Raw genomic sequence first — 25,841 nt, 5'->3', positions numbered from 1 at the left:
GGGAGTCATCCGGAGAGTCAGGCTGGGAAACATTCCCGGAAAGGTCGGCGTCGACATCAGCAAACATTAGGCAAGGCGCTTCCAGTTGGCCATTAACCCAGCGTAAACAGAACGGTGAGGAAAGTCATATCAGGCTGGCGGGCCGCAAATAAACCACAGCCCTCGCTGGTGTTGCTCAGTGGTTAGAGCGTCGGCCCGCGGGCTGAAGGGTCTCGGGTTCGATTCCAGTCAAGGGCACGTACCTGGGTGGTAGGTTCCATCCCCAGCCCCAGTCAGGGTGCGTGCAGGAGGCACCCAGTCGATGGCTCTCACACATTGACGTTTCTCTCTCTGTCTCCCTTCCTCCCTCCTTGCCAGTCTTTCTAAAAAAAAAAAAAATCAATAGAAAAATATCCTCAGGTGAGGATTAACAACCAAAAAAGTCATGAATAAATGTATCGTCCGTGGAGTGTGACTTTCTTGTAAAAGAATTTGTAGTTGGTTTGCAGATAACGTTGACGCCCACCATCCCATTTCACCCCGAATACGGCAATAGACAGCGGACACTGTTAGGTCATGTTAAATGGGATGCATGGCTCTTTTATTGTTTTATTATTTTTTTTAATATGTCTTATTGATTTCAGAGAGAGGAAGGGAGAGGGAGAGAGAGAAACATCAATGATGAGAGAGTCATGGATCGGCCGCCTCCCGCACGCCCCCGACTGGGGATCGAGCCGGCAACCCGGGCTTGTGTCCTGACTGGGAATCGAACTGTGATCTCCTGGCCAGCCAGGCCGCATGGCTCTTTTAAAATAATAAATTGTTTCCTTCTCACAGTTGCATGAGAAGTCTCAAAGTCCAAAGACAAGCAGTGCACAGCTTTGAGGGGTCCGCCCTCCTTTTCAGCCGTGTCCCTCGGTCTCCCGGCCAGGCTAGCTCCTGTCTGAGGAGTCTTCTCCCAGGGGGGACCCTGCCGGGTCGTCTGTGAGAGGCAGGCCTCACCCTTTCCTAAACAAGGGTGATCATCGCATCCAGAGTAGCCTTCGATCAGCCCCCAGACACCGCCTGGCCCCGCAGGATTGACGTAGAGCAGGCTGATGGAGCAGAGCAGCCTCCTCTCCGCAGGGTCTCCGTCATGCTCTTCAGGTGCTGCCCCCCAAGGACAACTTGCATTTGCTGCACTGCTGAGGGCTCTCAGCTTACACAGTTGAGGGAATTACATGGTTTCTGGGAGCCAACAGTCTCTTCCCAGCTCTCTGACGGTCTCACTGCCCCTGTGCTGGTCACCTTGCTGTTCCCCAGGCTGGAGGGAGGTGTGTTCTGTGTGCCCTCACCTGGCCCATGTGGGCGAAGAGGCAGCTGGCAAGGCTGGAGTGGTTAGGGCTCACCTGCACAAAGGAGTGTGAGCTTAATTCCACAGAGGGGCTTGGAGGGCAGGGCTGTAGGAGGAAGAGGTCAGGGAAAGTGTGTATTTTTCCTGAAAGGTCATTGGCTTGACTGGAATTCTTAACCAAAGCAGGAGTGCCCTTCAACCCCCAGGACTCCAAAGGCCTCCCTAGAGGAGCAGACTGGGGATCCAGCAGCTGGTCTCAGTCCTGGCCTTGCTCCTGAGTGTGCAGGAGGGGCTGCCACATTAGGTTCTCAGACATGATCTAAGGCTACCTGCATCACCGGACCCTGGAAAAAATGGGTCTCCTGGACCAGGATTGCTAGGGGTGGGCCCCAGGTGTTTCTCATGCTTTCCAGACCCTTGCTACTCAGTGTGGGCCCTGGGCCAACAGTATGGGCTCACTTGAGAACTTGCTAGAAATGCAAACTGTCAGACCCCACCCATCCAAATCAATTGGAATCTGCATATTAAACGTCCCGACCCCCGACCCTTGCACTTCAGCACTGGAGAAGCAAAGCTCAGGAGTTAAGAGAATCCTTGCCCTGGCCCAACGGAGGCCATCTCTGAGAAGGGCCATTCATGAACCTGGCAGTTAACAATAAACTTGTTTAGGTATTAGATCATGGAGTCTAGAGATAGGTACAGGCTTTATTTTTTATTTATTTATTGAGAGAGAGGAAGGGGGAGGGGGAGAGAGATCAATTTGTTGTTCTGTTTATTTTTCATTCATTGGTTGATTCTTGTATGTGCCCTGACTAGGGATCAAACCCACAACCTTGATGTGTCAGGACGACAATCTAACCAACTGACTCCCTGGCCAGGACTGATATAGGCTTTAATTAAATGTTTCAATTGCTTTGGTTTTCATGTAGCTTATAGTCAAAAATTTAAAAAGTATGAGAGTCATGTTCTGCAGGCCTGCCTGCAAAGCAAGCTTCAGGAGAAATGTTTAAGAGTCCACCTTGCCTTCCAGCCAAGACAGCGGCATAGGTAAAAGCGGGACTGGCCACCTCCCTCAACTACATCAAAATTACAACTAAACTACAGAACCATCACCATTCAGAACCACTTGAAATCTAGATGAACGGAAGTCCCACAACTAGGGAATTAATGAAGCACATGGAGACCGGTAGGAGGGGTGGAGACCCGGGTGGAATTGTGGAACCCGCTGGTCCCACACCCACGTGTAGCAGTTTAAAATCAGGAGGAATATCTTGACTCTGGAGGTTTCCTAGAGGAGTGAGGGGTCCCAGCGCCACATCAGGCCCGGTAGCCCAGGGTTCCAGTTACAACTTCTGGGTGGAAAAACCAGCAGGGATTGTGGCTGAGGGAGGGTGAGGCTGCTGGAGTCCCAGGCAATTCCCCTTAAAGGGCCCACACAAGGGTTTACTTGGACTCACTGCCTCTGAGCTCCAGCACTGGGCAACAGCTTGAAAGGTACCTGAGACATTCAGGGAGGAACTAACTTGTCTGGAATCAGGACAAGGGCTGGAGAGGCAGCTTTCTCACAGAGAGAAGTGTTGGAAGAGGCCACTGTTCCTTTGCTGAGCCCTCCCTGCACAGACCCAGCAGGTGGGTGCCATACCTGCGTCTCCATCAACCTGGCTCACACTTTTCACCCCACCGTGGTGATTCCCTGAGACCCTGCCCCTCCCTACTTGCAGACTCATCCAAGCCATTTCTAGTGGCTTGGGAAAGCCACAACTGGCCTCGGACTTTCCTAAAATCTCTCAAACAAGCAGCAATTGGCCTCAGCGTGCCCCATACCTCTCAATAAGTGGCCCTAGGCCCAGCACTAGTGGCAGCCCACCTTGGTTCACAGCTTGGCCTCTCTGGGCACCTCCAAGCTAACCACAAGTAGCAGCCACCTACATGTTGCTGTGTACTTCATGCTGGGTGGCCCTGGGCAGGACAGAGGCAGAGGCTGACTTTGCATCTCCTAGGAGGCCCCAGAGACTGTGCACCTGGTGGTCAGCTTCAGCTACGCCAGATTACAACCTTACCACACCCATGAGTGACTCAAGGGTTGGACTCAGTGAACACCAAAGCCCCACTGAAGTAAATCCTGCTCCATAGGGGTGTCTCCAGCACAGCGGCTCTTTGGCTGTAGTTGCAGCTGGTCCTCACAGCTGATGGCCTGGGAGTCAATTCCTCCCAGTGATGCCAACAGCAACCAAGGCTCAACTACAACAGGACAGTGCACACAGCCCACACAGGGGAGCACCTAGAAGGCCCAGCTCAGGTGACTGGGGAGGCTGAGCCACTGGACCCTACAGAACACCTACTACACAAAGCCACTCTACAAATTCCAGGAGACATAGCAGCTCTACCTAATACACAGAAACAAACACCTGGAAGCAGCCAAAATGTGGAGGCAAAGAAACATGTCACAAATGAAAGAACAGAAGAAATCTCCAGAAAAGGAACTAAATTAAATAGATCCAAGCAAGCTAACAGATACAGAGTTTAAAACAATGGTTATAAGGATGCTCAAGGATCTTAGTGAGAACTTCAAGGAACTTAGTGTGAATATCAACAACATAAAAAAGGACCAGTCAGAAATAGAGGATGCACGAACTGAAATGAAGAATTATTTACAGGGAATCAACAGTAGAGTAGAGGATGCTGAGAATTGAATAGCAATTTGGAATATGAGGAAACAAAAAACACCCAACCAGAAGAGCAAAAAGAAAAAAGAATCCAGAAATATGAAGATAGTGTAAGGAGTCCCTGGGACAACAAGTGTACCAACATTTGCATCATGTGGTTGACAGAAGGAGAAGAGAGGGAGCAAGAAATTGAAAACCTATTTGAAAAAATAATGACAGAAAACTTCCCCTACCTGGGGAAAGAAATAGACTTATAAGTCCAGGAAGCACAGAGGGTCCCAAACAAGAGGAACCCAAAGAGGCCCACAGCAAGACACATCATAATTAAAATGCCAAAGGTTAAAGACAAAGAGAGAATCTTAAAAGCAGCAAGAGAAAAGCAGTTAGTTACTTACAAGGGAGCTCCCATAACACTGTCAGCTGATTTCTCAACAGAAACCTTGCAGGCCAGAAGGGAGTGGCAAGAAATATTCAAAGTGATAAAAAGCAAGGACCTATAACCAAGATTACTCTATCCAGCAAAGCTATCATTTAGAATTGAAGGTCAGATAAAGAGCTTCACTGATAAGAAAAAGCTAAAGAAGTTCATCACCAAAGAGCCAGTATTACATGAAATGTTAAAGGATCTTCTTGAAGAAGAATCTAATGAACAAAAGAAACTGATGAATGAAATAGACCCAGAGATACTGAAGTATGCAATAGACTGTCATATCTCAGAGAAAGGGAGGGGGAGGGGGCTGGGAAGAGATTAACCAACGAACTTATATGCATATATGCATAACCCATAGACACAGACAATAATGCGTTGAAGGCCTGGGTAGGGGGCGGGAGTGGGGCGGATGGGGGCAAAAGGGGGGACACCTGTAAAACTTTCAACAATAAAGATAAATTTAAAAGAAAAGAGCACACCTTGCTTGAGAGAATAGAAAAATATAGCTAGTCAAGTGCAAAACAATACCTTAAACAATAACCAAGGTCACAGATGTCTAGTTTCTGCTTTTTGCTTTAAAGATAATGTCACTGATGCTCTATTATGACATATTTTGCAGAATCTTGGTTCTTCGGCCCACCACCCCTTGTTTTCACAATTTAGTTATAAGCTGGTAACTCAATGTCTCTTTGTGCAGCTGGAGGGGTAACTTCAGGGTAGCGAGAATTTATCAGTTTGTTTCACAGAAGGAAAGATGTCTCTAAGGTAGCTTCGACCAGCTGCTGATGCCCAGGAGTCTAATAGAAAAAAGCGTTACCTAAGATGGAAGAAACACAGATTTCTCTCTTGATTCTCCGAAGCTCCCCATCCCCTACTCTCTAGCCGCATGAAAACTCCCTGCTTTTGCTTTGGGGGGGGAGGTGGATTTGAGGCACCATTAGGTCTCCCATCTTCTCAGTTTGTACCTTCTCAATAAAATTTTCCTTGCTCCAAACTATGACATTTTGAGTTTGGCCCTTTCGGAGCATCAGGCACACAAACTTTGGTAACATTCAGAAGTCGATGTGTTGCCAAATCTATAACGCAGACCTAGGTCAGAGCCTACTCCTGTGTTCAGATCCCTGAACCAAACCAGGCTCACTGTGGAAACACACCCTGAACAAAGGTGCTGCAGTGAGCACAACTGTCCCCAGAGAGATGACACATCCCAGACCTGTGAAGGTGACCTTACTTGGAAACAGGGTCTTTGCAGATGTAATGAAGGATCTTGAGATCATGGTGGATTACCCCAGTGGGTCCTAAATCCAATGGCAGTGTCCTTGTAAGAGACAGAAGAGGACACAGAGGCACTGGGAGAAGGCACATGACGGTGAGGCAGAGATGGGGCGATGCAGCCACAAACCAGGGGGCGTTGGGAGCCACAGGAGCTGGAGGCGAGGAAGGACCCTGCCCTAGAGCTTCAGGGGGAACACAGCCCTGCCCACACCGGGATGTCAGGCTTTGGCCTTTGGAACTGTGAGAGAGAAGTTTGTGTCTTTGTAAGCCATCCAGTCTGTGGCAATTTGTTATGGCAGGAAACTGAAACAGGTGGCCTTTTCCAACTATGAGAGAAAAGAACGGCCAAAGGAACTCAAGAAAGCAGCAATAACCTGTCAGCCCCAAGCACAGCAGTCTTAGCTCTGTCCTCGGCATTGGCTGCCCTCCTTCCTCATTCCCTTGTTTCTTTTTAATGCTCCAGGAGACCCAAGTAGGGCTGAGACCAGGAAACGCGCTCGCATGGTTGGCTGATCACCAGGCGGGGGGACCTCCAGGACGGCGCCCCAAAGCCTCCAGACGTAGCTACTTTATTTTTACCTGACTCCGCCTCATTTGGAGATAACTATTTAAAGCAGTTTTGATACAGTGAAACTGAGTCATATTTTAACTGCTTAAAAACTGTTAAAAACAGGCTTTATTTAGCAAGTCCTTTGGCAAATGACCCCACAAGGGCTGAGCTTGCTAAGCTTAGACAACGTACATTAGATTAATATAAAACAAGCTATATTAGTACTGGATTTGAAGGGACAGAAACTCTAAAGGCTTTGGGGCATTTGAATAATTTTATTGTTTCCCTCTAAAAGGTTTTCAGGATTCAGAGATAAAGATTCAGCGCAGCAATTATCAGCTCTGACCCACCTAGGAATCATTTGGGGGAGTTACAAAATAACGGCAGTATTTCAGCCTCTACCAGATCAGTAGCCAGAACTCCTGGGAGCCTCTGGGGAAATACCCACCTTGTCTAGTAGAGCCTACTCCGTGCCAGACCCTGTCCCAGCCTCTCATGTAGCCAGGGCCGAGGCATATGTCCTGGGCTGGCCAAGCAGGCACACTCAGCCTGGCCTCTGAGTCAGGGGCCGGAAGGCCAAGGAGAGGGCCACCAGGGTCTGTTCTGCAGTGAGTGGACCGCATGTCCAGACAGCATCAGTGCTGACGGAGAACAACAGCGGCTCAGACAGGTCTAGCGACCTGTCCAGGGTTCCAGGACTAAAGACTAGCAGAGGGATCTAAGCAGGCCTCCCCAGCTCAGGCAGAGTCATGGTGCCTCCCTGGCCGGCCCTGTGTTGAATTCCAAGCACTGTTCTGGACTACACAGCTCTCAGGCGCAGCTCCCAAAGCTTTCGTGAGCAACCAAAAGTGCTCCTCCCCACTTTTTTTAGATCAAATTTAACTTTTCATTCAAGCATCATATACTTAAAGAAAATTTTACTGACCCTAAGTGCGCAGCTCAGTGAATCCTGACAATGAACACAGAGTAGCCAGAACACACATCAAGAAATAGAAGGCAACAGAGCCCTGGAGCCTCCAGGGCACCCTCCCTCCCACACGCAATCCCCAGCTGATTTCTGGATCTGCTTCCCTTGTTTCTGAGCCTTGTATACGTGCAAGTACATGGGGCATGCTCTTTTTGTATCTGCTTCTTCGACTTAGTGTCACATCCAGGAGAGGCGCCCATGCTGTTGGCCACAGTTGAGGGTCTTCGTTTTCCTGGCTGTGTGGTGAGGCTGTGCCACGACCAGTCACCTGCTCTGTTGTACACAGCGTTTGGTTTTTGCAGTTTGAGCTCTGTCAGACGAAGGTGCTTCTGGGAATATTCCTGTGCCTGTCTTTGTAACCCAAGGTGCATCAACATCTTCTGAGGAAACGCGTTTTCTGCTTAAATTAGCAGAGCTGGTGCAGGCTGCTTACAGCCAAGTGGCCCGAGGAGGAAACAGACACTCAGAGAGGTTCGGTCTCTTCCAAGGTCACACAGCGGAGTATTTGGACAGAGCCTGTCCTCACGACCGCCCCTCCTGGCTCTGCGCATGCTGTGCAGCACTGTAATCTCAGCCCCTCTCCCGTTCGCCCACCGAGCTGGCAGGCCTGGAGCAAGTTCGAGCTGTCCCACGCTGGGTTCTGGGTGCGGCTGGTGCCAGGCTTCCCTAGGAGGAGGAGAGCACCGGCTTCTCCTGGAAAGCAGCTGGGAGAGCAAGCGTGTCTCCCCTCAGGCAAGAGCCGGGCAGTGCCGATGTGGCCAGTGGAAAAGGACAGCCCAGCCTTGAGACTCACCCTCTCCCTCTCCAGAGTCCTGAGTATGGATGGGAGCGGCATTTCCTGTGGCAGGTGTGCATGTCTGGAGTGCATCCCAGTCCCACTCATCATCTGGCAGCCCCGGGCCAGGGAGCTGTCCCCACCACTCGCCACCACAGGTAGCAGGACAGCATATGGTCGCAGGAGGAAGGGCCTGGAAGGTAGTGCTTCTACAGAAGGGGTCAAACGATGGGCGCCCGCACCTAGTCAGAGCTAGGGCCGCTTCTTTGCAGGGGGTGAGTGGGCAGAGGCCAGGCTTGAGCACAGAGGGCCTCCAGGGATGGGCCACAGGCCCCACACTGGAGCCCTCTGCACACAGCAGGAATCAGGTTCCCACCTCCAGAACTCGGGTCCAGAAGGCCCAAGAGCAGGCAAGATGTGAGAGGTCACAGACAGTGCGGATGCTGAGCCAGCTGCGCTGCGCTGGGGTGTGCGCCCTGATCTGCCAGTGCTCATCCCTGGGCAGGCTGCTCCCTGGGGCTGCAGTCAGAAAACATGGTCTCAGACTAGCAGCAGCAGCAGCACCTGAGAACTGGCCAGAACTGCACCATCTTCAAGCTCCGAACGAGCCAGGAGCTCTGCAGGTGGGACTCAGCACCCTGGTCTATAGCCTCCAGGTGGTGCCGACGCTCACTCATGTTTGCAAGCTGCTGGCATCGTGCAGCCATGTGAAGTAGAAATTATAGTGAGTCCCAACCTATAGCTGAGTTAAAAAGGAGACTCGGAAGATTTGAGCCAGTGGCTCAAAGTTACACAGTTAGTGAGAGGGACTATACTAGGTAAGATTAGGGCCCGCTGTGAATAATAAATAAAATTGCAGAAGAAGCAGAGACTAAACAAGATAGTTTTATTTCCTTTGTGCTCCAAGATTGCTGCTAGGGTTTCAGCCACTGTGTCTACATTCCAGGCCCCAAAAAAAAAGACAAGGGAAGAAGGTCATGTCCTGTCCCTTTCAGGACACTTCCTAAGTTTTATATGTGACTTCAGCTTACATCCCATTGGCCACAACTTGGTCAATTGCTTCACTGGGCACCGATTCTGGGAAAAGGACATCTCTGCTCTTTGCCACACAGGCAAAGCCCGGGCTTCACCCCCACAGAAGAGCACAGACACCAGGAAGCAACTAGGCCGGGTCTGCACCAGCAGAGGAGCTGGGGATCAAGCCTGGGGCTGGCAACTGCACCACCTGAAGTCACGTTTTGTTTACATGTTTTCCCGTCCCCTTTTAGAAGTCCCCCACAGACCAGTCATCTTGCTCCCTGCTGTATCCCTGACACTTAGAGCATGTAGTTAGAGATGGAACTTGTCACTGAATGTAAACTTTTAAAAGATTACAATACTTAATATATGTATAAGAAACTCATTCGAGATTTGGCACACAGTAGATACTCAGAATGTGGTTGCTGCCATTTATTTAACACTGCTTCCCAGTCAAGCCCAGCTGCATCGCCCCCACCCGCCACCCCCAGGTTTCTCTCTTAGACCCTAACCCTTGCTGCCAACTCCGCTTGCATGCAGGCGCCTGCAGCAAGCCCCAGCTCCTGACCTGGACCCATCCTTGGGCTTTTGAGGTCACTGGCACTGCTTGATGGGGTCTGGAGAACACTCAGCCACAGCCCAGGTGAGCCATTGGACCTGTAGAGAAAAGTCAAGACATTTCCTGTTGAAACCTGAAACTAGGCCTTGAGAACAGAGCCAGGCTCAGGCTGTGGTAGTGGGGTCTGTCCACACTGTGTGTTGAGCATGGTTCATACTCCCCCATTTATTGATTGGTAATGTGGACCTTGCAATTCCTGAACCTCAGTCCGACCTCACTCCCTCCCAGTTCTACTGCGAGGAGCAAATGAAGACGAGGTACCTGTGGAAGTCCCCGTGAACAGCAAAGCAGCCCGACATCCTACAGCATTCCTGTGCGTGCCACCCTCTGCACCTGGCAGCGGTGCCTCTTCCACACGACCTCACCTGGGCCTCTCACCTGGGAGCAGCACACTGCCCCCCAGGCCTGACTGGTCTCCTGACGTGTGGGTGGGAATCAGCCGTCACCGTCCTGGGGAAGAGGGTCTCTCTGTCCTCCGCACAGAGCCCTGCCCACGCTCCTCAGCTCTCAAACCTCTCAAGCTGTCTTGTGGTTTGGTGGCTGGTTAGTTCTCCCCCACAAGGAGCACCAGCAGCAGGAGCACAGGGCCTCCTCAGCCTTGCTCACAGCGGCATCCCTGCGTCCAGAGCAGCCGCGGCACTCAGGAGACATAAACAGAAGCTGAGTGATCGCTGGGGAAGCATCCTGGGGCGCAAGGAAGAACTTTTGGACAGCACATTGATGAACGGGCTTGGCATCTTCTAAGTACCTGGAGCAGGTGCTGTGGAGCAGTCCCTGGGTTACCTGGGGTCCTTAAGTACCACAATCAGAAACTGTGAGTCTCTGATGCCCAGGAAGCTTACAGGTTGGTAGGAGGAAAAACTAATTCGCATAGTCAAGTGATTGCCATTAGTGTGTAAGGCGTCAAAGAGCAGCGGCTGGAGTTTAAAATACAGTGAAGGCCCTAAGAGGGACATAGGATGGTGGAGGCAGAGCTCTCCAGCCTCCCCTTAGGAGTGGGACACCGGTGGGCTGCCCCTGCTCAGCAGCCTCCTTTGTCACCTGTGGGTGGGCACAGATCTGTTTCTAACTCCAAGCCCACTCCTGGGCCTCTCCCCACGGCTGGCCTGCTCCACCCGCAGCCCTCTGCTCCGGGCCCAGCCTTGAGCTCTGTGCCGTGTGGAGGACCTGCCCCGCCCTCATCCTCGCCCCACTCTGTGCAGTGCAGCTGGCCAGGGCCCATGCTGGATGCAGCACAAAAAACGTGCTCTGCTAGGATCAGCTCCTCCCGAGGGGAGGTAGGACTTGCACTGTGCCTTCATTTTATGAGTTTAAAAAGCTCTTAAAATTTTTCCTTTGGGTTTTCTCTGTCTTATTCTCACCTATCTAATCCTCCTTATAGCCCCCCAGGAAACAGGTTCCAGGGACGTCAGTCTGGCTAACAAAACCTTAAGCAGTTCGTCTTCAAGGGCTGCCCTGACTGGTGTGTTCAAGGGAAGCTTTGAACAGCACATGGAAACACCTGCCAGGCCCTGTCCAAAGTTGATTAAAATGTATTTACGTTGAAGCCTATTGTTTTCCCAAAACTCCTTTATTAGAAAAAAATTTCCAATTTTAAAAATGAGGAAGATTTCTTGCACAGGGAGGGGTGTCAACTGCTGAGTTTTCCAACCCTTTGGTCAGGACAGGCTCCCGCAGGGCAGACTACACTCGGTCTGGTGAGGGTCCCAACGGGAACTGGGATGCTTGTTTTTTAAAACTCCCTCCTAAAGCAGAATATATCCTCTCTCTCATATAATCTTGTACCTTTGGATTAATCCCATCAGCACAACCATCCCTGGGGCTAAGGTGGGAGGGGCAGACAAGAGTAGAAAAGGGCTTTTTAAAGGGCAGCTACCTCTCATGGAGGAGGGTGTCAGGTGCCAGAAAGGCTGCTCCTGAGAACAGGAGGCTCCGGGACTCTGCCCCGGCGCCATCTCCATCCTGAGTCCTCAGCTGCTCCATCGAACTGTCCCCCTCCCACAAGGCCTTCTCTTGGGAGCAGCGGAGGTGGGGCAGCAGGACCCAGACGACTGGGATCCCTGTGGCCTTGTCGCCCAGAAACAGCCATTTATGGGCCACTAGTGTGTCTCAGTGGCCTCTGTCTTTCTTCCTTCCTCAGTGAAATTCTGAGTCATCACTGAGGCCCGAACACAGAATTCACACCCCACTCCCAGAACGCCCTCAGGAGGGCGGTACTCAGGAGCAGGCTATCCTGGGGCTGCGGTGGGCCCTGCCGCTCAGTCCCCTCCCCGCAGCCACGGCCTCCAGCCACAGGACAGAGGTGCTAAACCACTCCCAGCTCTGCTAGTCACTGTGAGGGTCCTGGGGATAAAGTCAGGCCAGTGGGGAGGGTGCTATCCAGGCAGTTCTAGGAGACGGGTCTGCTGTGTGATTGCAAACTTGTAAATCTGATGGACTCTAAAACAGACAGGACTCTGGGAGTCAACCTGCTGATTGACCAGGTGCACAGGAAGAGGGATTTCACTCACGAATGTTCAGAGAACATCCAGTCTCTCTGGAGAGATGGACTCGTTTGTGGGCCACGATTCTGTAAACCTCGGAGCCCAGAAGTTCAGATGATGGCCAGACGGAGACCCAGCAACACCGCTCTAGAGCTGCGTAGACACTGGTGCGGCAGTCAGGCCCGCTCGGTGGCCTAAGCGAGCCGTGAAAGCTGAGCACGGGCTGGGAGGGGCCCTCAGTGCCCTGCTGACATGCGGCCCCGCTGCTAACATCTTTGAGTGGACTCTACGGATAGTGAAAGATTACGCAGAAACCTTCCTGAAGCGGGCCTTAGCAACTGGTTAGTCAACCCCTCCTTGTCCTGTGTAGAAATAGGCCTAAGGGTGCTAATCATTCCATGTAAGTGCCTGACAAAGCGCTTCGGTTGCCTGGCGTCCACTGTGCACTGTGGGGCTCTGGTGCTACTGTGCAACCAGATATCGAGCCAGGCCTCCCATCACGAAGTTCCCCTTTAAGGAAGCTCTGGGTGACCTAGATGACTGACCACTTGAGTCACCCGCCTTTCCCTTCCAGTACCCTAATTCTCACTCTTATGTGTTATATTGATCAATAAAGAGTGAACCTATAAAACCCTAAGCTCCCCACCCTTAACCCCAATAAAGGCAGAACTCCAGGTTCTCTCTCTCCCTCCCTCCCTCCCTCTCCCCCTGTGAACTCACTGTGTGGCCCTGGCATGCCATGTATTCTCCAGAACCTGTGAGTAATAAACCTTGTTTTTTCAGTTCCCTGACGGTTGTTGCTGAGGTGTACAAGCCGTCATAGGAACCACAAGGGCGGGTCCAGCCACAACGTGGGCTCTGCAAGAGGAAACGTCTGTGGGGGCTGCCACAGTAGTATGGGCTCAGGTCGGTGCCCCAGGGTTCTGTTTAGTATCACCATCAATAGGCTGAGCAACACAAAACCATCATCACGACCAGTCACCATCACCACCACCGACACCATCACCCCTCACCCTCGTCGCTGCCACCCTCCTCTTCGTCACTGGTAACACTCACTGAGCTAATCTTCACAAGCCCTCTGACGTAAATACGTTATTATTGTCCCAAGTTTACTCATGAGAAGATGGATGCTACCTACGTACCCAGGTGACGTAAGTGGTATAGCTGGGATCTGAACCCTGTCTGTCTGGCTTAAGGATCTGTGAACATTTGGCCAAGACTTCATGTTACAGGCACCTCTCACAGACACCAGAGGTGTTATCAGACAGCCCCTTGAGCCGGAGGGAGAGGGCTGTCCCCTCCTTGGTTCTTGTTTTCTCATATGAATGAATTCAAATTAGTGACTGCAGATGATTGTACTGTGATAAAGCCAATCTATTAAAAAATTAAAGCAAGCAGATTTATTAAAGAAGCAAGGTAAACAAATTTACTAAGCTACATCTGAGCTGGGCTCGATGGGCTTTCCCCACTAGTGGGGATTCAAGGGGTTTTATACTCTCCTGTCTACATTTTAAATGCCTCTGCTAGATGTCCTGATACAGGTTAGGTTAGCTCTGCGTTCTCTCCCTTTTACTTGTTGGCCTTCTCAGAATTTATGAGAAGCACCCGGCAATTTTATCTTGACAAGTCCCAAGACTGCTGGCTTCTCTGCTTAATGAAATAAAACTGCCCCCTTTTTTCTACTTTCCCAAAATGCTGACTTCTTTGTTTAGTGAGGCAGGCTTTTAGCACGCCCCTTTCTTTCCTCTCCTCTCCTGCCTTGGCAGTTCCAGGGTGATTTATGCTATGCAGACTCTGGCTGGGGAGAAGAGGCATTAAAACTCCCCTTCTCTCCCCTTTCCCTTCCCCTCCTTTCCTGCATTCTTTTAGTTAGTGAAAAGGGATATTTAGCCATTTGCTCTCAAGTGTCCTTGCTTGAGGAAGATAAGGGCTTGTTATTTATAAGCTAGCTGCAAGCTGCACTTGTTTAATTTTGTTGTTTCAGTTTCCCTGTTCCTCTTGCCCTGGAATTTTCCTAGCTTCTCACTATCCTGTAACACTCACAATGAGAGGCAACTGAAGGACTGGAGCAAATATTTTTGATCCAGTTTTCAGAATGACTTCCTAATGCCCTACGCTCGGTCTTGTGTAACATGGCTCATAAGAAGTCTGGGCAGAGAGGGAGGAAGGCTGCCATTTGCCAGCTGCTTATTGCTGACTGACCAGGGTGAAAGACTTGGGTAAGTCAGACAGGAGTGGATTTTTCTGTCCAGTTCTGTGGCACCCAAAGCACAGGGCTTCAGTTGTCCCGTGAAAGAACAGCTTGCTTAAGAGCCAGACACAGGAAGGAAAAACAGAACCCACAGCTGGCCACAAAGTCAGATATGAAAAGTCACCCCTCAGTAATCCTCCAGACTCAGACCTTTAAATCCAGGGTTCCCAGTGCTTTTCCTCCAGTTGGAACACTGAATGCCACAGTGCACCATTTGCAGTTAAAACATAGCTCTCCCCCCCGACCACCCCTTTCTTTATGAAAAAGGCCATAAAGCAACACTAAAGAACTTCTTAAAAATAAAGAGTACCCATATACCACCACCAAATAACTATTTAGGGTTTGAATATTTATTACCTTCCAGTTCACTGTCCCTCATACCCATAGGATCTTGTGGCCAGAAATCTAGTCTTGCTCCTTCATTTTACTAGTGAAGAGACCAATGTTCAAAGAGTTGTGGGATAGGATTTTCCATAGAGAGAGTAGAGGTGATGCCCTCAGCAAGGGTTCCCTGCCTTCTAGCAGCTCCTCAAGTTTAACAGACACTTAGCCTCAGGGAGACTTGTTTACATAGGCAAATCTTTCTTCATCTGGTCACCAACTGATAGAACTTTGGTCATGTCCAGGCTTTAAGACTGTCTTCTGAACGAAAGTTATACTTACCAATGAATGAAGTTCATCAGGAAAATCACAAACACGTTAATCACTAAAAATAGATGAAAATTTCCTTAACTTACAGTGTTTACCAAAACCTACAGCAAAATCACAATTACCAGTGAAACACCATATTCCTACTGAGTCAAGAACAAGGCAGCAGCTACTAAAGCTACTACCCATCATTATTCGGGGATCTCAGCCAAGCAAACAGAACAAGAAAAGGAAGCATTATAAAGATCAGAAAGCAAGACACAAAATCATCATCAACTGTTGGCACTGAGGTCGCTTATCTAGAAAATTCTAAAGAATCCACTAAAGCCCTAACCAGTTTGGTGCAGTGGTTAGAGTGTCGGCCTGTGGACCGGAGGGTCATGGGTTCGATTCCTGGTTAAGGGCATTAAAAAAAAAGGAGAAAAGAAAAGAGTGCTGGAAAAAGCACTGTGGTCTTGTAAAGTACAGCATAGAAAACATAGGCAATAATATTGTAATAACTCTGTATGGTGCCAATCAGGTACTGGAAATACTGGGGGGAACACTTTGTAAAGTATATGGTTGTCAAAACACTGTGCTGTACACCCGAAACTAATACAAAATAATATTGAATGTAAACTGTAATTTTAAAAAATTGTTTTTAAAAGAATTTTTTTAAAAAAGCACTGTGGTCAGAGAAGGGAAACATATATCCAGAGAATTACCTCTCCCTCCAGATGGGAAAGATCTGGTCTCAGACACGGTGGTTAGGGGAGGTCTTGTCAAAGAGCGGTGGTGCATCACATGCTCATTGTTGGTCCCTGCTGCTGGCAGGCTGGGCTTTCATCAGTGGCTGTAGCTGAATCAGTTTTAGTGAGAGGGAGCCTATGCTGCTGGGACCATGCATAGTATCCATACCAGCACCACAGTCTTTCCATTCATGGACCAACAATGTCACCCTGGGGTGGTGGAGGTGAGATCTGGCTGACACTCCCAGATCAAGTCATCCTACCCATCTGCTTGTTCACTGTCTCCTCTTCAGGAGATGCTCTCTGCTGGGCATTACGTGAGACACAAAGATCCACACACTTGGTGCCCACTCTCCTAGATCTAGCTCCATGCCTCTTTCCCAGATTTCCTTGTCTCTCATCTTCCAATGTTACTCCCTTAAGTAGATTTCCCAGATAATCTCAAAATTTGAATTTCAGATGAACAAATCATTTTATATTGTGTGTTCCATGCAATATTTGAAACATACTGTACTGAAAAATTATGTTTGTTTATCTGAACATTTTAACTGGGTATCCTATAATCTTATTTGTTACATCTGGCAACCCTTCCCACAAGGCCCCATTTGCCACTGCTCAGAAATCTGTGTATAACCATATCTCAGAATACTTCCTGCACATTAAAATGATAACCAGGCTTATGCTCAAAACTCCACCCTCTAGAAGGACCTCCCTTTCCCACTGTCCTGCACTGTCACTGCTGAATGGGGCTCTACTGAGCAACAGCCCATTTTCAATCAGCACCAAAACAGCACACAGACCAACCTGCAAACTAGGCCTGGGTTTTTTTCTTCTGTCAGTTGGTCATAAAGAACTCCCTTCTCCCACACCATTAGGCCATAGGTCTGTGTTGAGGGAGAGGTGTTGGTGCAACAGATGGGTGACATAGGAGTCTGGGTCAACTGTTCATATAATTTACTGGAGCCCCTACACCTGCTCTGTCCTAAACCTGAATGTGCCATTTTTAAAATATTTGATTGACTGTTCTGCACCCACCTGAGATTAATACCCAGCTCATGAAGGTCATCTGGCCAAAGAGTCACTTAATGTCCCTGGGTCAGATGCTTAATCTCTACCAGGGCCCAGAAAAACACCAGGAGCAATCACCTGCTAGAGAATGCATGTCCTTGTTTCTTAGAACTCTGTTGCAACTCTCCTATCTGCGCTTTCCAGAGAGCCCTCACGGCATCCTATCCACCAGGCTGAATTTAGAACTATTGGATCCAGGTGAGAGTAGCTTCCCCCAGAGCCTAGGTCTTCTACAGAGCCTGTTTTAACTCTGGGCTCTACTTAAAACAAGTAATTTTCCAATAAACCCCAAAATAGCTTGCAGCAGTATTCCCTTTCGGTATGTCTTGCCTCCAAAAGCTAGAGTCCCACCAACCCTCTTTCTTAGTGGTTGGGGGAAAAGGTGCAACAACATTTAGCTCTTACTTTAGAATGTCCTGAATGCCCCAGCCCACTGGGCCTCTCAAAACTTCATCAACGTGGCAGGACCCTGATTCTTCACACAGTGTATCCCCACCTCTGGCATGCATACATCTTACTGGGGAATCCAGGACACCTGCCATCTTTCCAGGCTCAAGTAACATGAAGTCATCAGTATGTGGATCAACATGATGTTCAGTGGAATTTCAATGTGATCAACATCCCTGGATACTGTAATACAACAGAGAGGATTAATACAGGCAAGGTAGTGAGTGAACATGAACTGCTGCTAACTCTATACCAATGGGGATCAAGAAGAATGCATTTACCACATTGTTGTACACCAAGTGCTAGAGGTTATGTTCATCTATTGCAAGATACCACCTCTGGTGTGGTAGTTGAAATTTATTTACTTACTGCTTGGTTAATTTTATTGATGTCCACCATCATCCACCATGATCCCGTGATCCACCTGGTTTTCCAGGAGTGGACAGGTGAGTTGGATGGAGATTACCACACCTGCATCTTTGATAGTTGTACTAATCTCAGAAATTCCTCCTGGGATGCAAGACTGCTTTTGATTACTGTCTTGGCAAGGCATCCTCCACCAGATCTTTCCTATTTCAGTGCTCTTACTACATTGAGTGAGCGGAGAAGCAATGTGTGATTTCTACATGAAGGGGCCCATTATGAAAGTGATGCTTGAATGGACCTCATTAGACCACATTTGAAGGACCCTCATTTACAAAGGACCTTTCAGAAGATTACCCAAGCCCGTCAGATATGTGCTGAAAAGAACCCTCAGACAGAACGTGCCCCAACAGGAAAGGGAGTACAATATAAAGGGATCTGTCAGATTGAGGACTGGCAAGTTGACTTTACACAGATGCCTAAAACCATAGGAAAATTTAAATTATTAGTTTTTGTAGACACCCTTTCTGGATGGGTAGAGGCATACCCTACTAGAACTGAAAAGACAACTGAGGTAGCTAAACTTCTTCTCAAAAAATATAATCCCTAGGTTTGGAATTATAGCATTCAAAGCGACAATGGACCATCACTCTCTTCAGAAAGCTCCCAGAAGATAGGACAGGCACTACAGACTCATGCATCTTGGAGATCCCAAGAAGACTGCGAAAGTGAACCACTCAATAAAGAAGACCCTGGTGAAAATATGCCAGGAACGCCTTTGAAATCGGACAAGGCACTCCCTATTGCCTTGCACTGGATTAGGGTAGCACTCTGAAGAGCGCTTAAATTAAGCCCTTTTGAAACAGTTTACAGGAGACCCTTCCAAGTCTCTGTTTTAGAAGCATCTGCTTTAGATTAGAACAAAAGTCAAACACCAAACCATATGTACAACATTTAGGGCAAACACTAAAGATTGTGCACAAGTCTGCTCGTTGGAGGTCTCTCTACCCATGTGATGAGCCCTTACACACCCGTTCCAGCCGGGAGACTGGGTCTTACTAAAGACCTGGAAGACTCAAGGCCCTGAACAGCAGTTAGCTGGGCAATGGACCAGTCCCTATGACGTCCTGCTGACAACACACGCTTCCCTAAGCTCATGAGAATCAAGCCTTGGCTCCACCACCCATGGATAAAGCGGGCTCCACCTGAGGAGGACTCGGGTCTCACTGCTGCTGCTGATACTGTGAGGGAAAGCTGGACCTGCACTCCTGAAGATTCAAAATTCCTCTTTCGGAAAGGGACAGCACCTCCCAAAGCTAAGTGACAATGTTACTTTTCATTTTATTATTAATTTTTGACAACTGCTATACTTTATGCCCATGCTTAGACTCATAACGCCTTTGTCTGCATTTCCCAGAAAGTGGCTTCCTTGGCAAACTTATCCTACTGTTGGGTGTGCTACCCAAAGCCTGCTCAGGATTAGATATGGGGACTCTTTAGTCTCTCCAGATTCTGATTTGACTACAATTACCCCCTGCACTACTAGGCATACTCCTCACTCAGCACTTGATTGCTTGCACAATAGGTCTCACTTTGGAGCCCATCAGCAACACCGTCTCTTGAAATATGAAGCAGTCTACCAGCTTCGCTTGTTCAGCAGTGCCATCCTCTAGACACCATGTATGCCACCTTCTGAAGGCAACAATCCTTCTCCCTCGCATGAAGGCTTCCCTCCACTCCTGAACCCTCTTCTTTTAGTAGAATGTAATCCCTAGACCTGGCGATAGGTGAGACTACACCCTCTGACAACAGAAGGAAACTACAGAAGGTGAGGTCTTCATCCATTTACCCTTGTTAAGATTACAAGGGTCCAGAGTTTTGAAGGGGTAAGTTGTTACTGTAGATGGTAACAGAACGCTGAGGAGTCTCCCCCATTCGCCAAGATGGTGCAGGGGGAGGTTCTTACACCAAGTGTGCCAAAAGCTAGTAAGGTAATTGGATAGGGGAAAAGCCCTCCCCTCCCTATTTCTATAAGGGTGGGCTTGAGCAGGAAGAGAGATGATCTTTGAGAGGGGAGTCCACCATTCTTCTAGGTCATGTGGCTCCTGAATAAAACCTTTCCTTTTCTACCAGCACCTGACTTACATATTTGGCTTTCGTTGTGGCAGGCAGCTGAACCTCCATTTTTTTGTTGGGTTACAATAGGAGACAAACACCAGGACCCCTCCAGTTCTGGAACAATAAGTCTATTCTCCTGTAGTTTGGCCTGGAGCTCCCCTCTGTCCAGCAGATCCTGGGACGATTCTTGACACAAAGCTGGTACCCATAACATGGTGTGTGGATTGGCCAGGGAATTTCCTGACAGCTCTTAGGATCACAGTTTGTTTGAGCCAAAGAATTGACAGGAAACATAATAGCTCACAGAAGTACATTTTCAAAGCCATGTTGTAAGGAGAAGATGAAGAACAGTAGGACAAATGCTTCTGTTCCTCTCAATGCTTCTCCCATTTTTCAGCTTTGAATAAGATGGCTTCTACAGCTTTGGATATTTGGAATGTCTGTGGTTATAGGCTGTCTCTTCCCCTCCCAAAAGGTCCGAAAACCCAGCCTCGGGACTGGAGCACAATGCTTACAGGCAGCATCGGTCCTGTCTTCTTCAGCTTTCTAGCTGCATAATCATTTTGAACTATAATTTTGCAACTGGAATTAGTAGTCAAGGGTCAAAAGACTTACAATAAATCCAGTAAGGGAAACAATGTAACTTCTGGAAAAGGGAGGAATGGAGAGTGAGGAAATCAAAAAGGCCATCATGAGAAAAGGGTTTTGATATATTTTAGGATTAGCAGGTGTTAAGGTTCAGGCTGGTACATAGGAAAAAACAAAACAAACCTTGGCTAACAAATAATCTGAATGAAAATGACTTAATGAAGAGACCAGAAAGAATTTGTAGTCAGAACAATAATGAAGCATTTTAGACAAAAACTAGTTCCTGGAATGTATTGCCTCCATCATGTCAAATGCTGGCAGAGGTCTGGGGCGGGGGGGGGGAGGGGGGGGATAAGGACTACAGGAAGGAGTTAAGGAGAAAATTCTGAGTCTGAAAGAGATATGGGCCAGTGTATGCTGAAATGCCGCAAAATGAGTGCTTATGAGAAATGACACCGCTAAAAGAAGTGAGTTGAGAAGTTGGGCATAATGGAATACCTTAGGGCATAGTTGAAAGGAATAAAATGAAAAAAGCCAACTGAAGATCAGAGAGAGCAGGGCAGTGCACAGGGTGTGTCTCAGGAAAAGGCTTTTGTCTTGAGGTGTAAGCAGTGAGCTACAGCTTGACTGAGCCCACCCCTGGTGTATGTGGCACCACATCTGGCCTGAACAGGGATTGCTGCCTACGTATATTTTAGCTCACAAGAATCGGAGAAGTGTGCAGCTTTCATCCTGCCTGAAGCTCCAGGTAATGAAAGAAATGATGAATCACAGTAAAAACATAGCTTTGGTGAAAAAGCCCTCCCTCATTCAATGGTGTGATTGGTCTAACAATCCCCACAATGTCTGTCTAAAGAAATGGCTATTTTTGGACCCCACATAGCAGAAACGTATTGCAAGTATATTCATGGGTCTTTGCACTGCAGGTCCACTGAGTATCTGGAAGTTCAATTCTTGGATGCAGTCTGGTTTTTGTATTTGTTCTTATAGTAAGTTTGTTTCATAAGGAATAACTGAGGTTTTTTGTTTTTTTTTTGAGAAATTAAGAAAAAACAGCAGTAGTAGCTAAAGTTTAAATAGTGCTTACTATGTGGCAGGCACTGTTTGAAGCCATACATTAACTCCTGCAACCCTTACAGCTTCCGTATTAGGTAGGTATTGTTGATTCCACCTTGCAGATGAGGAAGCTGAGGCACAGGAAGTTTAAATGACTTGCCCAAGGTTACACGGCAAGGAGCAGAGCCTGGATTCTAAGGTACCAAACTCTCATGTACCCACCCATTTGGCAATTGTCCATATTTTTTCTATTTGTTTCCAGTCCACTTAAAATATATAACTATATACTTAAAAATATAACACTACACAGAAAGTTGCAGTGCCTGTTATATTCCCATTCCGTCCCATGTGAATGCTTTGTGTCTGGCTCAGCCTATTGATAGTGATGCTATTGCTAGGAATGCCTGGAGCACTCACCTGGGCCTATACCTGTTATAGCAGTCTCCACAGAACCAAAGTGACTGGACCGGCCCTTGTAATTCTTGAAAACAAGGGTCCTTATGATGTTGATTAAATTTTGTTTTAAATCCTAGCTCTAGAAAGCATATATATATATACACACACACACATATATATGTATATGTATATATGTGTGTGTATATATATATATTTCCCTCATAGACCTAGCTTTCCCCCCAATAATCAGTAACCCCCAAGATAGCAGAGGACAATAGCCTGGACCTCTGGCAGGCTAAATATAACATCTTAACCTAAATTATGTTTCAGCTTCTGAGCCCTCTGGAATGACCCCCTCACTACTTTCCCATGAGCTTAGACATAGGGACACTACGGCAGACCTCAGAGCTGTCCTCAAGACCTGAAGAAATGATTTATTACCCTTCCCTCACATCTGACTAATCAGCTCCCAGTACAATCCCGAACCTCCATGCCCACAGTGTCTTATGATTTTTGCCCTATACAATCTGTAACCTACACACCATCGGGTCTTTAGAGCATTAGCTCCCTATACTCAGAAATGGCCAATTCTCTAATAAACTTTATTTCTGTATTGCAAAGTCCTGTGTGTGCGTTTCTTTTGAGCTAGTGTGCATATGCAGGCAGGCTCAAATACTGGGGTCTTTTACAAGACACATGTTGGCAATAACCATCAGGGAACTTTGCAAAAACAAGGTTTATTACAATTCCCAGAGGGTACATGGCACTCCCAGGGGGAGGGGGAGGGGGGAGGGAGAAATATTGGTTTCAGCAGGCAGGTGTGCACCCCATTGCCTGCAACCCAAGGTATGTGCCCTTGATCAGGAATTGAACCTGAGACCCTTTGGTCTGCAGGCCAACGCTCTAACCACTGAGAGAAACTGGCCGGGGCCTCTTCAGTTCCTTTTAAAAATATTATTACATCTATGGTTGTTGTAATAGTCTTATTTTTCATGTTCAAACATTTCCATAAATAGTAACACATTTTTTTCTTTGTGCAACTTGCTTTTTTCCTCTCTTCACTATGACTGAGCTATATGTTGATACATATTGATCTCTCAGATTGCACCATCCAGTCCTGTAGCCACTGGCTACTAAGCAGTAGAAATGTGGCTATTTGGATTGATATGAGCTGTAAGTGCAAAATACAGGCTGGATTTCTAAGACAGTATGAAAAACAGTAAAATACCTCTAATAATTTTTATATTGATTACATGGTAAAATGATAGTAATTGGTTGTAGTGGATTAAATAAAATTTAATTAAAATTAATTTCACCTATTTTAACATTACTAGAAAATTGAGGTCAATATATGTAGCTTGATTTATGGCTCCCACTGTCTCTCTGTTGGAGAGCTCTGATCTAGAGCCTTCCTTTAGCTGGGTTTTGTTAAATGGTGAAGGAGCAAGCCCTAAATCTGAATAATAAGAACTAATATTTACTGTCCACAGATACTTTCTTTTCTAAGTGATTTATATGTAATAACCCGTTCAGTCCTCTGGGAGGTTGCATGGCTGCACAAAGGGAGGTTGTGCAAAGTCATGCAACTTAGGCAGGCTGAGCTGGGACTCAGGACAGGGAGGCTGGCTCCACGGCCTAACCTGGGGACTGCTAACTGGACTGGGAAGGCCCTCCAAGAAAGTGAGAATCTGCCTAAGAAAGCAATGACGAAATAGCTTAATTTGGTGACGTCTCTAGCAATATACAGCCCTTACATATCAATAGAGCATCTGCTTTTTTTAACTTTTAATGGAACAGTTATAAACAGGCACACATTTGTTGTGGCAGTTTAGGCTTTAATGAAACCAGCAGGTTTTTTGGACATCCACTTACAATGTTATGAAGTCAGCTTTCATCTTGGCCACTAATTATATTAACTACTTTTAGGGCAAATTGTCAATGCAACATATTCATTCATGCTTCCTATGTTTTCAATTTGTTCTCGTTAGCTATGGCTATACCTAAAGCATTTTTTCTTTTTATTAAAAAAGAGATGTCCTCATTATTCTGCCAGCAATAAAATTGAGGCTTGTAATTAAGTTATAACACACCGGTCTCTGGCCGGGTGGCTCAGGTGGTTGGAGCATCATCTCGTGCACCAAAAAGGCTTTGGGTTCAATTCCCCATCAGGATGCATACCTGGGTTGCAGGTTCGATCCCTGGATTGACGTTTCTCACATCAATGTTTCTCTCTCACTCAAAAAATAAAAAATCAATAAACATATCCTTGGGTGAGGATTAAAAATAAAACCACAATAGTGGGCGGGAAGAGGTTAACTAAAGAACTTACATGCCTATAGGCATAGCCCAGGGCCACAGACAACAGTGCGGGGGAGCCCTGGGGGTGGGGAGGAGTGGGGTGGAGGGGATCAGTGGGGAATAAAAGGGCCACATCTGCAATACTTTCAACAATAAATATAAATTTAAGAAAAAAAGCACTGTGAGAGAAAAGATGATGTTAGATTGCCATGGGGATATTATTGATGAATATTAGATTGCATTTAAAATTCTGAATAAAAATTTCACTTTAACATTTCAAATCATAAAGTTACAAAACTGCAGGGACCTGAGGTCTCCTGTGTGTCGGTTAAGACCATAAGCGCGGTGTCAGGCAGGTTGTGTGACCCTGGGGCCACTATCTTAACCATGGTAAGCCTTGGTTTCCTCATCTATAAAACGGAGAAATAGCTACCGTCTAGAGCTCTTCTGCGGATTGAATGAGACGACCGTGGCTGTGACTGTTCCTTATACCCACTTTTATTACTATTATTTCCTATTACACCACCCGTTTCCCCAGGTGACTTGCAGGGTAACAGTCTCGGAGCAGCCGAGTCCCACCCCGAGGACTTCCTCCTCCGCGCTCCTCCAGGGCTCAGCTCCCCAGCGAGGTGGAGGCCCCTGGCGAGCAGGACGACCGGCGGGCCCTCCCCGCACTTACCCGCTCTCCCGCTGGGTGCTCTGGGCACCCGTGGCTGGGCACCCGTAGTGTAGTGGGCCCACACTAGAGGGCGCCGCAGCACGCCCTCGCACCTCTTTCCCTTGTGCAGCCTTTCTTCCCCCACCTGCCTCGTAACCCTCTCGGGGGAACCGCGCGCATCCCGCGGTCGCCGGCCCCGCTCCGGGACGCCCCTGCTCGCCTCCCACCTGAAGGGGGCGTCCTCGCCTCTCAAGGCCCCGACGGTCGCCAGAGGAGGGGTGGCGCTCCTGGCCCGTGCCTTCCACTCGCTAGCTAGGTTTAGGGTGGGTGTCCCCACTACCCACAAGTTATGCTTGTTTTGAGGCGCATAACCACAACCCCACGAGTCCCCCCTTGAGCCTCGGATCCTGCGGTGTCCCGAAGCCAAACCACGTCTCTAAGTCGGAAAGCAGTTCAGGCTCGGCCGTGACCCCGAACTAGAGTCAGAGGCACTGGGGCCTCGGGGCTTGAGAAGGCGGCCCACGGGTGCGAGGCGCCGGCGTCCCCCGAGGGTGCGGAGGGCCTGGCGTCCGGTCCCCGCGCTAACCCCTCCGGGCTAGGGCAGCCCCCCACCCCGCGCCCCGCCCCGCAGGGCGCCTATTCGATGTTGTAGTATCAGCCGCCCCTACCCGCCCCGCAGCTCTGCGGTCTCCGCGCCCCCTCCCGGGGGCTCCGCGCGGGCCGCTGCCCGCCCTCTCCAGGCCGACCCCGCGCGGGGCAGCAGGCGCTCGGAGCGCGGTCCGCTCCGCTCGCAGTTCACCCGGCCTTCCTCCCGGCGGCCTCCGCGGGGGGCCGGGCCGCGCTGCCGCTGATTGACCTCAAGGCTTCCGCTAGGAGCTGCTTTAAGACCTCTTCGCGAAACGACGAGAGTAAGCCGCGCTTCCGAGATAAACCTCTTTCCGGCGCGTACTTCAGTCATCTTCACAACCAAGGCCCGGCGCCCTCCTCCCGCCGGCCGCCCGTTGCCTAGTAACGGCCGCCCCGCCCCGCGCCCTCGCCCCGCCCCGCGCCCTCGTGCGCACGCGCGCAGCCCTCCGGGCCCCGCCCCGCGCCCTCGTGCGCACGCGCGCAGCCCTCCGGGCCCCGCCC

General features: G+C 48.8%; 1 long non-coding RNA gene across 2 annotated transcripts; it reads right to left on the bottom strand.

The window, feature by feature from the left end:
• Positions 1–6,323: 6,323 nt before the first annotated feature.
• On the bottom strand, positions 6,324–25,707 carry LOC308569084. 2 transcript variants are annotated; one of them, XR_014000551.1, is made up of 4 exons: positions 25,646–25,707; positions 17,301–17,419; positions 9,561–9,649; positions 6,324–8,910 (listed from the first exon to the last, which is right to left on the bottom strand). It is a non-coding gene; the product is annotated as an uncharacterized lncRNA (long non-coding RNA). The 2 variants fall into 2 exon arrangements; XR_014000552.1 differs by lacking the exon at positions 17,301–17,419 and having other exon boundaries at positions 25,646–25,702.
• Positions 25,708–25,841: the final 134 nt, after the last annotated feature.

Source organism: Miniopterus schreibersii (assembly GCF_964146895.1).
Source record: "Miniopterus schreibersii genome assembly, chromosome: 16".
In the NCBI taxonomy this organism is placed as follows: Eukaryota; Metazoa; Chordata; class Mammalia; order Chiroptera; family Miniopteridae; genus Miniopterus; species Miniopterus schreibersii.
This window is presented reverse-complemented; position numbering and strand designations above follow the sequence as displayed.